Genomic DNA, 17,341 nt, shown 5'->3' on the forward strand with positions numbered 1-17,341 from the left:
GTAACTATCAATATTCTACAGTATATATATTTTTATTTTGGTACAATGATGTTTTGCCAAGAGAAATTAAGCATTTAACAAATACTGAAAGCACCCCTTTCCACCACCACAGTTCCCTTTCAGTTAAAGGAAGAATATCCATCCATCCATTTTCGAAACCGCTTATCCTGGTGAGGGTCATGGGGAAGCCGGAGCTGATACTGGCAGGCATAGGGCGCAAGGCAGGAATACACCCAGGACGGGACGCCAGTCCATCGCTGGGCAACACACACACGGCAATTTAGATAAGCCAATTCACCTAACCTGCATGTCTTTGGACGATGGGAGGAAACCGGAGTGCCCAGAGAAAACCCACGCAGACTTTTTGTCCATGCCATTTTCATTTGTTTTATTATTTACAATATTATGTTGAAAAACAAAATCAAAAGCAAAGTCTGATTTCTATTAAATATGGAATAAACAATGGTGGATGCCAATTAATTATTTCAGAGGAAATTGTGCATTCTTCATTTTTTGTGGAGGGGTACCAACAAATTTGAGCACGTCTGTACCCTACCATTAGCCCCCACCTGTGAATCATTAAAGTGGCTTTCACATTTTCTGGATAAAACACTGTTGAAGGATCATTGGTCAGGCTGTGAATCTGAAGGAAAATTAAGACCAAAGAGCATTCTACAGAAGTTAAAGATAAAGTAATACAAATGTATAAACTAGGAAAAGGGTACAAATAATATAATAAAATAATATAATTAGTGTTTGGATATCCCAGTACACTCACTTTTCCTCACAGTTGGATCAATAATCAGGAAGTGGAAACTGCCATCACACCACCCAGGAACTGCCAAGAAAAGGCTGTCCCTCAAAACACAGTGCTCAAACAAGAAGGAGACTTGCGAGAGAAGTCGAAGAGAGGCCATCAATCACTTGGAAGGAATGTGGCAGGGAGGGGGTTTGGTTTGTTTTGTTTTGCAGTGAAGACCAGGTCAAGCCTGTGTATTATTGTTTAAGTTTTGTGTATTTTTGTATACAAGTACCTTTTGTTTGGCCCTCGTGCCTGTTTATTTTGTATGTTTTGGTAAATACAAATATTGTGTGTTGTTCACCTGCAGTCCAACTCTGAGCCTCCCTTACCTGCTATCCTGCCACAAGAGTGCTACAGAGTTCAGTGGCTGGGAGTGGAGTAATGGTGCACCACTCAACCATATCAAGAGCTCTGCATAACACTGGCCTGTATGGGGGGGTGGCAAGAAAGAAGCTGTTACTCAACAAGTACCACCTGAAATCACGTCTGGAGAAAGCATGAGAGTGACACAGCTGCGATGTGGGAAAAGGACTTGTGGTCAGACGAGACCAAGATAGACCAACTCCAAGCACTATGTGTGGCACAAACCTAACACTGCCCATGCCTCAAGATACACCATCCCTACAGTGAAGTACGGTGGTAGTAGCCTAATGCTGTGGGCATGCTTCTGATCAGCAGGGACTGCGCATCTTGTTAAAATTGAAGGAAGAATGGATGGAGCAAAATACAGGGAAATTCTGCATTAGAACCTGCTTCAGTCCGCTAAAAAAAAATGAAACTTGGGAGAAAATTCACCTTTCTGCAGGACAATGAACCCAAGCACATGGCCAAAACAGAATTGGAGTAGCTCAAGAACAAAAAGGTGAATGTCCTACAGTGGCCCAATCAAAGTCCTGATCCCACTGAGAATTTGAAAATTGCAGTTCACAAGCATAACAACATAAGAACAAAAAAAAGTTTACAAAGGAGAGGAGGCCATTTGACCCATCGTGCTTGTTTGGTGTCCATTAATAACTAAGTGATCCAAGGATCCTATCAAGTCTATTTTTAAATGTTCCCAAATTTTCAGCTTCAACCACATCGCTGCGGAGTTTGTTCCAGATTGTGACTACTCTCTGTGTGAAGTGTCTCCCGTTTTCCGTTTTGAATGCCTTGAAGCCCAATTTCCATTTGTGTCCCCGGGTGCATGTGTCCCTGCTGATCTGGATAAGCTCCTCTGGTTTGATGTGGTCGTTGCCTTTCTCCTCTGTTCCAGGGTGAAAATGTTCAGTTCCCTCAGTCTCTCAGAGTAGGATATTCCCTTCAAACCTGGAATAAGTCTGGTTGCTCTTCTTTGAACTGCCTTTAGAGCAGCGATATCTTTCTTGAAGTGTGGAGCCCAAAACTGTACACAGTATTCCAGATCAGGTCTAACTAGTGCATTGTACAGTCTTAACATTACTTACATTGTTTTAAATTCTACACTTTTGACAATATACCCTAACATTCTGTTTGCCTTTTTCATTCCTTCCCCACATTGTTTGGCTGGATAAAGTGAGGAGTCCACATAGACTACTAGGTCTTTCTCTAGTTCTAGTTCTATTCCTCCCATAGTATAATTATAGTGGACATTTTTGTTACCTGCATGTATTACCTTGCACTTGTCCACACTGAATTTCATCTGCCAGGTGTCGGCCCACAACTGAATGTTATCAAAGGTCCCTTTGAATAGCCTATGCTGCCGAGATTTTATCTGCTGAGCCACCTATTTTAGTATCATCTGCAAATTTGACAAGTTTGCTAACTGTCCCAGAGTCCAGATCATTAATATAGATTAGAAACAGCAAAGGCCCTAGTACTGATCCCTGTGGAACTCCACTAACAACCTCACTCCAGTTAGAAGCAACTCCTCTAATTGACACCCTATGTTTCCTATACATCAACCAGTTCATAATCCATCTACTTACATTACCTTGAATGCCTAAAGCTTCCAATTTGAGGATCAATCTTTGGTGTGGAACTTTATCAAAAGCTTTTTGGAAATCTAAGTATATCATATGCTTTCAGATGATCTACAGCTGCAGTTGCATGTTCAAAAAACTCCAATAAATTAGTAAGACATGATCTGCCTCGTCTAAACCCATGTTGACTATCTCCAGGAATATGGTTTTCATTAAGATGCTCCTCTATTTTCTCTCTAATCATTTTTTCCAACATTTTACAGGTGATGCAGGTGAGACTGATTGGTCTGTAATTTCCTGGCTCAGTTTTGTCCCCTTTCTTGTGGATTGGTTTGACATTTGCTGTCTTCTAGTCAATTGGTACATCCCCTGTTCCAAGTGTCATTTGGAATATAGCGGCCTAAAAATAGTTTCCCTCATTTCTTTAAGTACTGTTGGAAAGATCCCATCTGACCCAGGTGATTTGTTTGTTTTTAATTCTGCTAATCACTTTAGTACCTTCTGCTCATTTATACTGATCTCTCTTAGGGTTTGACTGGACTGATTGTTATCAGTTTTTTCTTTTGTAAAAACCTCTGTGAAATACTCATTTAGAACATTTGCCACATCTTGTTCATTTTCCAAGATACTTCCATTTTTGCCCTTTAGCTGTTTCCCTTCCTCCTTTATTGAACTCTTGCTATTGTAGTATTGAAAAAAGCTCTTTGCATTAGTTTTAGCTCCAAGACCTATGTTTCTTTCTATTTCCCTTTGTTTTCCTGATCCCTTTCTTAAGATCTCTTTGCAGTTCAACATATACATTGTATGTAGTTTCATCTCTTCCCTATTGTATGCGCTATACAGCATTTTCTTTCTCTTGATATTTTTTTGCATACCTCTATTAAACCATTTTGGCCAATTTTTTTTGGTCCTCAATTTGCTAAGTTTGGTACAAATTTATGAGCCTCAAGTAGTATATTCTTAAAATATAACTATCCATTTTCAACTGAATCTGTATCTAGTGTGCTCCAGTCTACCTCTTCTAAGTGCAGCCTCATACCTTCAAGGTTTGCTTTTCTGAAATTGTAGACCATTGTTTTAGACTTGGGCCTTGTTTTTTTAAAGAATGCCTCAAAGCTAACTATGCTGTGGTCACAATTTGCCATTGGTTCTCTTACTAGCGTTTCTCTGACTCTATCTTGGTCATTTGAAAGTCAATGCATGCACTCTCCCTGGTAGGTTCCCTGACAAATTGAGTTAGAAAACAGTCATTTACCATCTCAACCATTTCTATTTCTGCTTCTGTAGTCCCAACTGGGCTTTCCCAGTATACATTTGGGGAAACCCCCCCCTTATAACAACCACGTCCTTGCTACATGCAGTCCTGATTGCATTGTATAGTGCAAAATCTGAATTGGGTGGTCTGTAAAACACTCCTACCACTAAACCTCCAGATATTTTATTCAAACGTTTAACACACAGAGATTCAGTTTTGTTAGCAGTATCTAATTTGAGTTCTTCTGAATCATTTCTGATATATAATGCTCCACCACCACCACCTTCGATTATGCCTGTCTCTCCTAAACTGTGTGTAGGCCTATCCTTTCAACTTATATTCACCACCATCATTTTCTGTAAGTCATGTTTCTGTCACTCCTACACCATCATAGTCACATGTCAAAACTGTGGCTTTAAAGTCTAACATCTTGTTCCTTATACTCCTAGTATTTCAGGAATTGCCTACTAGCAGTCCCTTTGTTTTCATTAATAATTAATCTCAGAGCTCCCTGACACCCTGGTCCCTCATCAATTACTCTGCACTTATGCTTTCTCAATGCACTAGCCCCTCTTCTGTTTAGATGTATACTGTCCTGTTTGTACAGGTCCTATCTATCCCAGAAGAAAGACCAATGCCCCATAAATCTAAAGCCCCCTTCCCTACACCAAATTTCCCTCTGCCTGTCCCTCTTTTCAGAGAAAACTACTGTGGAGGTTCTGCTCCTTAGTTTCATACCTCTTTAAATGAGTCTTGAAGAAACTCTTGCCTACCATTTCCTAGGTCATTGGTACCAATGTGGACCATGAAAAGTGGATTGGTACATATCTTAGCAGACTTATACAATTATAAAACATAAATAACCAGTTATAAAAATAGCATTCAACTGAAATATGAAAAAAAATTATCCAACAAAAGTGCTTTGAAATGGCTCTATTACAGCTGCATATCACTGCAGAACATGCGCTTTTCAACACTACAATGCCTACCACTAATACAGACAAATTATCATTCATGATCAAACGGGTCATGAATGCTACAGGTCAAGGCATTGATCCAGAGACCTGGGTTTGCAATGTGATCAAGATTGAATTCCACAGGAAAGCTATACAGTTAGAAAGAGCCGATCAGGACATGCAGACGAGACCTATATCAGGTGCAAATCTGCTAATAAAATAAATAATAATAATATATGGATGATATGCATCAGGAATTAATACGATTAAAACTCTTTCACAATGACTAATGCTATTACAAAGCCCAAATTGTCAGCTATATTATATTCTGTAGGAAGGGACGGATTTAGACGTTGATGTGCCCTGGACACAGATATCTCACCAATATCTATCAACATCTAAGCAGTGTCATGTGGATAAACAAGCAGCAATATCATCATCAAAGGCATATAGCTTAGTAAAAAATGGTTTTACCTTAGCTGAGGGGTATCCTTCTTGCTTTCCTTCGAGAAAACGTCATCAAAATCAAGTTCCCTCACCAGTTCATATTCAATGGCCATTAAAGACAGCGAGTTGAGACGCCCTTGGCACATTTTGGTTCTTAGTTCATTTTTGACTTTTGCCATGAGAGAAAATTAATGCTCTCCTTCACAGTTGCTGACTGGCAGTGTAAGGAAAAGCCTAAGGGCAACATACACATTGGGGAAAACCGATGACCATAATCCATAATCCAATGTTAGGGGCATCTTTGATGGTGATCTATCCAGTTCCATTGAAATTAAAGATCTGAACTGAATCAGCTCAACAGCAAGACAGCTGTTCAAATCATCAGGGTAAGCAGAGGAAAGGTTATGGCCTCCTGTAATAATGTTACTGTCTGACTCTGAGGCTGGCATGAATAGAACACCAAAAAGACTATTTATGTGTTTATAGGCATCCCGTCTGTGATCAAGGCAGTTGACAAGATTATCAATAGTAACATTAAATGTGTCCACTTGAAATGTACGACTTCCACTAAAGCCTACATCACCATCTGTGGTCTCATCCGCAAAAGTTTTTCTTTTCTTGATTCGTTGGACTTCATCCTTATCGGACTGACATATACCTGGCACACTTAAGGCGCCCCTCTCATAGTGGTTAAATACTTCTCGCTGTGCTGATACAAACTCACGCAATGATTCAAGCAGCTGCACCACAGTCAGAAGTTCCATATCACTTTTTTTTGGTCGAGTGGAATCTTTCGAGTATAGTATTCCAGAACTGCGCCATAAATGCAGTTTCTAGTTTGTCCATCATTGCACACAGTCCCAATGCTTTGTTGCGTGCTTCTTGTTTTTCAGACTCATCTGCAGCTATACTGTTTAAGGCCTCTCTTATATTACTGTAATTTTTGCGAAGAGCTTTGGCTGATTCAGCCCTACAGCTCCACCGAGTATTAGACAAATGCCTGAGTGTTACGTTTGTATTTTTGAATACTGTTCCCCATCGGCAAAACAAAATGAATACAGTGACTGTAACAGATTAAAGTACTTTCCGACCTCTGGGCTACTGCTGTGTATGCTGTTTACACCTACTAAATTCAATGAGTGAGCAGCACACGGCATGTAATGGATCAATGGATGTATCCATTTTAAGTGAGCCCGCAGTCCATTGTATCTGCCCGACATATTGCTTGAATTACCATACGATTGGCCTCAAAAGTTTAATATGTCCAAGCCAAGATCGTTTACCATTTTAATTATTTGATCACACAAACTCTCACCTGTGTGACTTGAAATGGGCTCGAAAGCTATGAATCGTTCGATCACATTCCCTTTCTCATTTATGAATCTGAAGATGAATGTTAACTGGTCTACATGGGACAAATCTGGTGTTGAATCAACGATGACTGAAAAATATTTTGCATCCTTTAATTAATTTACTTATTTAGTTTTTTCTCCCATTACTTTAATAAACTCCTCACATATAGTAGAGGACAAATAAGATATATTTCCACTTCCTTTCTGGCCACGCGTTTTAATATGCTCCAATAGAAACGGGTACAATTTAGATATTAGTTCTAAAATTCCTAGAAATGTACCATTGTGAGGCGAACCTAAGAGCTCGTCATCCCCCCTGAACGCCAGTACTCTTTCGGCTAAAAACTTTATCACAGCCACCACACACTTTAGTACCTCTTTCCAGTATTCCGTCTCTCCAGAAATTTGTTTGACCAGAGCTGAGTGTTCTTAGATCTATGCAGTAAGGCCAGCATACAAGACATATGGCCAGGGCTCCTCTCATGTTCAGAAATCCGTTCTGGGTGCTTCCAGTCACTGAATCCATCCGTAAAGGCGCGTCTTTTGGTCGAGAAAAGTTTGCATGAAAAGCAGAACACCTGTCCAGTTGATGGAGAGTATAATAGCCACTCTCATGAACAATTTGGCCGTTTGGTAAATGAGTGTGTAATAAATCATTGGTAAGTCTTACCACCGAGACCACTATCCCTTAGGGAAGATGTATTTTGAGCGTCGGTTATGGAAAGCTGCAGCCCCTCTGACAATAAGAATACTTCTCATCTAATCCTTGTTTATATCTCCCCACAATGCTGGGTCACTGTTTTTTTTTTTCCCAAAACGAGTGGTCATCTTCATCTTTCTGACTGTGATCCGACTGCGTAACCTGACATGGTATCGCCACTGGGCTTTGGTAATCACAGGCCGGCTCAGTATCGCTGCTATCACAGTTACTTGTGCTAGCGCCATCTTCACTTGAAGCAACGGGCACGTTGTTATTAGCATCAGTGTTTGCACTGATTTAAAAAAAGCTGGAGATTGTTGGTAGCTTTTGTACCAATCCAGCTTCTCTTGCTTCTTTTTCTTTTTTAAATTGTCTTTTCATTGCTCCAGTTGGTTGTGGTTTTGAACTTTTGTGGTTTTTGTTTGTAGTAACCCAACTGTCTTCGCGAGAGTCGTGAAATACTAGCTATTAGCATACTCAATGATTTTCGCTCGCCTATAGATGTCCCTCTTCACAGCACAACATTGCTATTTTAAATTATTTGTTTTATTTTTTCGAAATTAATACAACAAAAGATAATAAAATTATGACACAGTACTAAACAAAGCTGTTACTGACAAAAAAATATATATATATTATATGAAAAAAAATATACACGTATAAAAATATGCCAGGGTCAAGGGCCCCCCGGCTGGTCTGGTGCCCTGGGCAAGTGCCCAGTAGGCCCATCCGTGCCTGTCTGTAGGCTATATATTAATTCACATATGCAGAGATACCGACTTTTAAATTGGAAAAGCTGCACATGCGGCTATGGCAGTTCTAGTGTTAAACTGTTTATAATGTTATTGTCTGTATGACATATTTAGTCATTGTATTCTATTGTGTGAATAAACTGCTCTTTGGGGCATCTTTTTGAATTACACATCAATATTCTTCCTTTAGCCGAAGGGGAATTGTATGGGGTGGTTTCAGTATTTGTTAAATATTCTATTTCCCTTATATACAGCATTGTTGTGCCAAAATTAATTAATTAAATACAAAATAAATTAAATATGAAACAAATAAATACACAGATGAATAAAAAAGGCAATAAATCTAAATATATATTAATTTACTGAACTGAATGTGCTTTCAAAAACTGCCAGTCTAAAAATCTGTGTGTAATTTGTAACTGAATATAAAAATTGCTTATGAATTTGCAAATTGGTGATGAACAGGCACTGGTGATTAAATGTTTGTGATAAAGGTTTGCCAGTGGTTAAATGTTCATGATGAAAAGTGTGTGATGAAAAGACGGGATCCCCGCTCTCTCACCTGTCCTGTGTCTGTCTTCAATAATAACATTCAATAATAATAAATTGCTGTTATTTTGGCACCCTCCTGCCTGCTGGAGTCACGGTCAGTCAACAGTGTCTGTGTCTTGCTGGGTGCAGCCCGTAAGCGTTTTCCCAGCAATGTAGTGGATGCATTGTCCCAAGTCTGAGGAAAAGGATTTTCAAGGCAGCTGCTAACAGTCTCAACAACTTTTTAAAGTAATTAGCCAGAGAGTCTAGCCTCTTCTGCATTGCATGAGGCAAGACTTCAGTGACTCGATCCTGTCTCTGACAGGAGGACAAGTATCGCTACAGAGTCTAACCACATTCCCAAGAACACCACCGAATGCGTGGGTTTGAGAGAGCTCTGCTCTGTGTGAACTGAAAACCAGTGTAGTCACATGTTGCATGACCTCTGTCATGTGTTCCTCTGCCTATATCCTGAAGTCTGTGCAATTGGCGAGTCATTCAGGTTGTTCTGATCCCTTTTGACCTGAGGGGGCCAGAACATGTTGAGAACCCTCGGATCGAGAATGGGTCTTTTTTGCCTCTAGGAAGTACCGTGAGTAGAACCCCTCTTGCGAGTTCTCTCAGCCCGCCTGAGCCAGAGTTCTTGCCCTTCTGGGCATCCGACAGTAGAGGAGGGGAGGGCCAGTGGAAATGGAGGGCTTATCCGTGGCTCATTGTCTTTTGACTTTGGGGAAATTCTCCCTGCGGGTTAGCCAGGGGGTTTGCAGGGCTAGCTTCTCCCCTTAGGCTTAGGCTGAAAAGTCTATTTTTACCCTTGGCCTGAGTCTGGCCTCCTGGTATCCTGGTAACTTGGCCGTGTGCTGCTGGCCTGCGGCCTGCGGCGATTTTTGTTTTTTTTTCACCCACTGTATCCCCTGAGGGTAGGACCAGTGGCGCAACTGGGGTTGTCTTCTCAGCTGTTGAAGGTCGGCATACTTTGACTCCATGTCCTTCGCGCTGGCTGAGCGTTTATGCTCAGGTCAACAGTAGTCCTGAAAGTTTGACCAGGCGTAATTGATGCGTTGAGGAGGATGGACATCTCCCTCTTGTAAGGGCAGGTGATGGAGGCCTTCCATCAGCCCTGTGTCAATTTCCTCTCATTCAGATGGTATCACATTTGGCGCTGGGTGGCCATAGCTACTGTCCAAACTCTCCCACTTGACACAGCAGTGTTTGAACTCATCCTCGTCCTCCCTCACCCAAGGGGGTGGAGACTCCCTTCTCCTACTAGGGGGAGACCAGCGTACATGCCATGGAGGAGTGCGTCTGGGGGAGAAGTAGAGAATGTGAGCACCTGCTCGCTGGCGATCTCCATCTTGGGGAGAGACTCTCCAGGGAGCGCCTGCATAGAGGGGGGTGAAGCCTCTAGCTGGGACATTGATAGCCCAAAAAGGAGATAAAATCCTGAGGAAGGATTGCTTCTCTCCGGTTCCACACAACAGATCCTGGGTCTGTGTGCAGGTTCATATCCACCTCCGGGGTGTGGTTGATACTGATGTGTCGATGTCGAGAATGGAGCTTTCAACGGGAGGGAGGCACAATACGTAAATAATTTCCTGAGAGACGCTCTCCATCCCTGAATACCTCGATGGTGAGGAGGTGAGATCCATGGATCGAGTCTAAGCCAAGACACTCTCCTCTCCCAATGCTGACTTTGATATAGGATAAAGGACGTCTATGGACATCGAGGTCGATATCGATGTGGCGACGTCGATGGATCTCGAGGTCAATATTGATATGTCGACGTTGATGGCATCCATGTCAAGTGCAGGGTTCTGCGGGTGACTGTCCCGCAACAGGAACTGCTCAGCCAAGCGACACTCTCTCATGGAGAACAGCAGCCGCTGAGCTCTAACACACACTCAAGAATATCTGACAAATGGTACAAAGAGGTCATTTACACAGTACATCTCTGTAGAGGAGCCAAAGCCAGCTCTATGTGTGAGAAAACTACTGCAGAAAACTTCCATCCGCAGAGAGGATACGCACAGTAGATCTCAATGGAGGGACCAAAGCCCGCTCCGAGCAAGACTCCTGCTGTACACTTACCTCCGAGGAGAAGCAAAGCTCTAGGAGAAGACCGAAGTCTAAAAACATGCACGCAGAGCGAAACAAAACTAAAAGCATGTATCACTGGCAAGGTGAAAGAACAAATGGCAAGTTGCTACTGTGAGGAGGAGACACTTTACAGGCATGGGGGCGGGACTCCTCCTCCAAGCAGGAACCCTATTGGGCAGCTTTGGTACATGTTTTCACATGATTGGCAGGTCAGAAGGCTCTTCCCATTTGGTAATGGCTGTCTTTCGATTTGAAAGGGAACAAATATTAGTTATTCCAATTTTTATTCAAAGACACGGATATAGTAATAATGTAAATCTATAATATTTGTGGTTTAGTAACCATCATTTAACCTTTAAGATTATTGCAAAAAAAAACAAAAAAAAACTATGTGCAAGTGTACCTAGAAAAACTGATGCTGTTTTGAAGGCAAAGGGTGTTCACACCAAATATGGATTTTATGTAGATTTTTCTTGTTCACTCACTTTGCATTTTGATAATTCATTATAATCTATTAACATGTCTTTTTTTGAAAGCATTCTTACTTTACAGCATTTTTTCCACACCCGCCTAAAACTTTTGCACAGTACTGTGTATATAAACGCACCTAAAGGATTATTAGGAACACCATACTAATACTGTGTTTGACCCCCTTTCGCCTTCAGAACTGCCTTAATTCTACGTGGCATTGATTCAACAAGGTGCTGAAAGCATTCTTTAGAAATGTTGGCCCATATTGATAGGACAGCATCTTGCAGTTGATGGAGATTTGTGGGATGCACATCCAGGGCACGAAGCTCCCGTTCCACCACATCCCAAAGATGCTCTATTGGGTTGAGATCTGGTGACTGTGGGGGCCAGTTTAGTACAGTGAACTCATTGTCATGTTCAAGAAACCAATTTGAAATGATTCGACCTTTGTGACATGGTGCATTATCCTGCTAGAAGTAGCCATCAGAGGATGGGTACATGGTGGTCATAAAGGGATGGACATGGTCAGAAACAATGCTCAGGTAGGCCGTGGCAGTTAAACGATGCCCAATTGGCACAAAGTCGCCTAAAGTGTGCCAAGAAAACATCCCCCACACCATTACACCATCACCACCAGCCTGCACAGTGGTAACAAGGCATGATGGATCCATGTTCTCATTCTGTTTACACCAAATTCTGACTCTACCATCTGAATGTCTCAACAGAAATCGAGACTCATCAGACCAGGCAACATTTTTCCAGTCTTCAACTGTCCAATTTTGGTGAGCTTGTGCAAATTGTAGCCTCTTTTTCCTATTTGTAGTGGAGATCCGTGGTACCCGGTGGGGTCTTCTGCTGTTGTAGCCCATCCGCCTCAAGGTTGTACGTGTTGTGGCTTCACAAATGCTTTGCTGCATACCTCGGTTGTAACGAGTGGTTATTTCAGTCAAAGTTGCTCTTCTATCAGCTTGAATCAGTCGGCCCATTCTCCTCTGACCTCTAGCATCAACAAGGCATTTTCGCCCACAGGACTGCCGCATACTGGATGTTTTTCCCTTTTCACACCATTCTTTGTAAACCCTAGAAATGGTTGTGCGTGAAAATCCCAGTAACTGAGCAGATTGTGAAATACTCAGACCGGCCCGTCTGGCACCAACAACCATGCCACGCTCAAAATTGCTTAAATCACCTTTCTTTCCCTGGTCACTGTGACCTTTTCAACAGGGGGCGCTAAATATCCTCTATGTAAATTAGATAGTCAACTCCGCCTAATGTAGATGGGAACATTTGTGTTCCCCGAAACGGTGCATTGTGGGATTTGCATGAAGTTTTGGTGTATTTTTTTTTCTCTCTCTACATAATGGAAAACCTGCATAATTACTTATTCCAGTCTTCTCTTTTAAAAACAATTGAATTTTTTAACACGATGCACCTGGATTGTATTAGAGCAGCCCTTCTCACAGATGGGAGAAAAGTGGGAGTTCACTCTTGTTTAAACACGGAATATTTGGTGGCGCTGCAAAGATCTCCATTTTGTACAGATGACCCCGCACTTTCTCAGAAGACAGGATCAGTAAAGAGCAATGTGGTAAGGCATTTTCGTTTACTTTTGTGTTGTCCCGAAAATTGCGATCATGAATAAACCAGAGATCATAGACTATAGCAACTGCAACCGAAATATGCAATATTTACTAGTCACTGTGGCTGTGTCAGTTTTCTTTACTAAACACTAGAATCGCCGACATTTCGCACTACACACAACCGCAGCACCCGAGCAATGCGCGGCTCCTATGAAACGGCTGTGTGAGGAAAAATAAAGAGTTGGATAAAAGTGAAAATTAAAAGTGGTGTATACATCGGTATGCACATATCTAAGCAGATTTATACATTTATAAAAGATAAATAACCAAATATACAAATAGCATAAAACTAAAACATCAACTCTTACGCAAAGTGAAGTGCTTTGAAATGGCAAATGCGCTCTGTGCACTACAGCAGACTACAACACATTATTTTATTGGCATCATGATCAGTGTCTGATCACGGCTTTGATCCGGATCCCGGGTTTGACGGATCAAGACTGAATTCCAAGGAAAGCAGAGACTCGCTGAGCCGGTCAGGACAGGCGAGCTCAGTGGCAAATCTGCCAATAAAATAATGATAATAATGAATAGCTGTAGAAAAGCACGTGTTTCAGCAACCAACACGAATATAATTCTTTCACACTGACTAATGTATTACAAAGACCAGTTTGGGAGCAAGGAGGAAAACAACCAAGAACGCGAGAAGCATAATAAAAACTGTGAAGTGATATCTAGGAGAGATAGAGGACTAATATTACAAGTACTGTCGGAAAAGATGCGTCTTGAGTAAGCGCTGGAATGAGGTCAAGAACTCTGCCGTTTTGACTTCGGTGGGCAGGTCATTCCACCATTTAGGGGCCAGGGATGAGAAGGAGCGGGCTCTACAGATATGCGGGAGAGATTCACATTCGCACTTTTGAATTGCGAAAGCTGCACAAAAAGTGGCTATAACCATTCTAGTGTTAATTAAATTTAAAACAGGCTACAGAGTAACAGTAACAAAACTAAAAACTAAAAAACACCAGTGGTTTATTACAATACAACAATTACATTATAGAGAAACAGACCCATTAAGAGTTCTTAATGCTTTAGAATTGGTGGAGGCTGAAATACTTTGGATATACTGTTTGACCTCATTTTCAAAGATAGTTTTTTTATTACTACATTTTATGAATGTGGAATTTGCCAATATAATAAGATTAAATAATAATCACTTTCTTTTTCTGTAGTGTATTCAGAGAAGACCACGTCCGCTCCCTGACATCAGGTATGGTCTTCACTTGTAATGAAAAATATATTTGATCATTATCTGTTTGCTTGAAGTCATGCAGATGGAATACTATGGATTCTCATTAAAATTATGTGATTATTTTCATTCTTCCAATTGATGCTATAATTGTTCTCTACCTTTTTGTCTTGCAGCAAATACTAATATTCAATTTGTCATTCTAAAAAAAAAAAAAAAAATTGGAGCATCTGGAGAAGAATAAAGGAATCATTATGAGGGATCAATCCTAATAAAAATAATTCCTGACGAGGATGAACACAACCAGTTGGTTGACAAAGTAGAGGAGTTTGAGGGATTTTCAGTAAGTGTAATCACATTATTACAATTATGATTTCCCCCTTTGCAATATTTATAGCTAACTGATTACAGTATGTCTTTTTAGGAAAGATTTTGTGCTGTAAAATCAACTGGATTGTGCCAAGTGGTCAGGTGAAAGAATTAAACGATTACCAAACATTAGTCACTTAATTGTATTATATTTTACTCCTTTTTAAAAGAGTAGTATTTGTATCATGTATCTGGTGAACATGCATGATTTTCCATTGATATTCCACAAATTGTTGTATTTACAGCTTGATTTTCTATTCCAGAATGTGTGAAGCATTTTCATAATGAGGTGGCGAAAGAAGTAAAACGAGGAAAACTTAACAAAATGAAGACTACAGCAGAATTCTAAGTGCTTCATCAAATTGAAACATTGTACAGATCACTAATAAATACATTTCTGAATATATTACTGTGTGTGTGTGTGTCTTGAATCTAATTACTGAATATCCATGTCACAATGAACCCACAGTGGGAGCATAGTTAGGTCACAGTTAGCTCACAGGGAGCTCACAATGTGAGCGGGTAGGTTACAGGGAGCTCACAGGGAGCTCACTCTGAGCTCTCTGAGTGGTTACAGATTTACAGTGAGGGGAAAAAAGTATTTGATCCCCTGCTGATTTTGTACGTTTGCCCACTGACAAAGAAATTATCAGTCTATAATTTTAATGGTAGGTGTATTTTAACAGTGAGAGACAGAATAACAACAACAACAAAAAAAACAAATCGAGAAAAATGCATCTCAAAAAAAGTTATAAATTGATTTGCATGTTAATGAGGGAAATAAGTATTTGATCCCCTATCAATCAGCAAGATTTCTGGCTCCCAGGTGTCTTTTATACAGGTAACGAGCTGAGATTAGGAGCACTCTCCTAATCTCAGCTCATTACCTGTATAAAAGACACCTGTCCACAGAAGCAATCAATCAATCAGATTCCAAACTCTCCAACATGGCCAAGACCAAAGAGCTGTCCAAGGATGTCAGGGACAAGATTGTAGACCTACACAAGGCTGGAATGGGCTACAAGACCAATCGCCAAGCAGCTTGGTGAGAAGGTGACAACAGTTGGTGCGATTATTCGCAAATGGAAGAAACACAAAATAACTGTCAGTCTCCCTCGGTCTGGGGCTCCATGCAAGATCTCACCTCGTGGAGTTTCAATGATCATGAGAACAGTGAGGAATCAGCCCAGAACTACACGGGAGGATCTTGTTAATGATCTCAAGGCAGCTGGGACCATAGTCACCAAGAAAACAATTGGTAACACACTACACCGTGAAGGACTGAAATCCTGCAGCGCCCGCAAGGTCCCCCTGCTCAAGAAACCACATGTACAGGCCTGTCTGAAGTTTGCCAATGAACATCTGAATGATTCAGAGGAGACCAAGGTGAAAGATGAGACCAGAATCGAGCTCTTTGGCATCAAATCAACTCGCCGTGTTTGGATGAGGAGGAATGCTGCCTATGACCCCAAGAACACCATCCCCACCGTCAAACATGGAGGTGGAAACATTATGCTTTGGGGGTGTTTTTCAGCTAAGGGGACAGGACAACTGCACTGCATCAAAGGGACGATGGACGGGGCGATGTACCGTCAAATCTTGGGTGAGAACCTCCTTCCTTCAGCCTGGGCATTGAAAATGGGTCGTGGATGGGTATTCCAGCATGACAATGACCCAAAACACACAGCCAAGGCAACAAAGGAGTGGCTCAAGAAGAAGCACATTAAGGTCCTGGAGTGGCCTAGCCAGTCTCCAGACCTTAATCCCATAGAAAATCTGTGGAGGGAGCTGAAGGATCGAGTTGCCAAACACCAGCCTCGAAACCTTAATGACTTGGAGAGGATCTGCAAAGAGGAGTGGGACAAAATCCCTCCTGAGATGTGTGCAAACCTGGTGGCCAACTACAAGAAACGTCTGACCTCTGCGATTGCCAACAAGGGTTTTGCCACCAAGTACTAAGTCGAAGGGGTCAAATACTTATTTCACTCATTAACATGCAAATCAATTTATAACTTTTTTGAAATGCGTTTTCTGGATTTTTTTGTTGTTATTCTGTCTCTCAGTGTTAAAATACACCTACCATTAAAATTATAGACTGATCATTTCTTTGTCAGTGGGCAAACTTAGAAAATCAGCAGGGGATCAAATACTTTTTTCCCCTCACTGTAACAATTGCTTTCTGGCCATGCTTTTAAAAAGAAACAAAATACTAACCATCAGTCTCCCTCTGGTACCTCCTAAAGAAGGCAAAGTATTTCCACAGTGGCCTTTTACAAGGATTTCTGAAATGGGGTCTGGACTGTACATTTCTTTTTCTTTTTTTCCCAAAATGTAAATTCTCTCGTCTTACTGGTAATTTAACTTGTTTCAGGTAAAATGTCTATACACCTTTAGCTTCTGCGAATAGGTAACAATAGAAACATAAATTAATACAAAACAATGTACAAAACAATATATTTCTACCTTAAATGAAAAAAGAAACATATCACTTTAATGTATTTTGTCTGTGTGTATGTAATGTATTTTGTCTATGTGTATGTATAAATGTATGTTCATAGTGCAACATTAGCGTAAAGCATAGGCGGACTGGCCATCTGGCAATTGTGGCAAATGCCAGAAGGGCTGGTCCATTTTCAACTTTGGTGGGTTGGGCGATTCCCGTTTGAGCTGGTTGCCAACCGCCCTAGCCCCCCCTGGAACGAACTTCGTCGACATACTACCCCCCGACTTCGCCAGTTGCCCCCCCCCCCCCCCAAGCTCTAATTACTGATAAGACAACAAAACTGTGGAAAAATAAAGATATTTGCTGAATAATAGTAATAATATCCTAGATTTGTAAG

At 41.1% G+C, this 17,341-nt stretch overlaps 1 protein-coding gene, 1 long non-coding RNA gene and 1 pseudogene across 5 annotated transcripts in view; 1 reads left to right on the plus strand and 2 right to left on the minus strand.

Annotated features, from left to right (window-relative positions):
- The window catches only part of LOC136749050 (putative nuclease HARBI1), a 470,787-nt pseudogene that overhangs the window by 331,039 nt on the left and 122,407 nt on the right, over positions 1 to 17,341 (minus strand).
- Positions 1 to 17,341, minus strand: part of srpk2 (SRSF protein kinase 2) — a 124,297-nt gene that overhangs the window by 91,198 nt on the left and 15,758 nt on the right. The window lies entirely within an intron of this gene.
- LOC136750610 (uncharacterized) lies at positions 12,614 to 14,907 on the plus strand. The gene is made up of 4 exons (XR_010816913.1): positions 12,614 to 12,891; positions 14,116 to 14,153; positions 14,309 to 14,475; positions 14,765 to 14,907. It is a non-coding gene; the product is annotated as an uncharacterized LOC136750610 (long non-coding RNA).

This window comes from Amia ocellicauda, chromosome 5, assembly GCF_036373705.1.
Source record: "Amia ocellicauda isolate fAmiCal2 chromosome 5, fAmiCal2.hap1, whole genome shotgun sequence".
Lineage (NCBI taxonomy): Eukaryota > Metazoa > Chordata > Actinopteri > Amiiformes > Amiidae > Amia > Amia ocellicauda.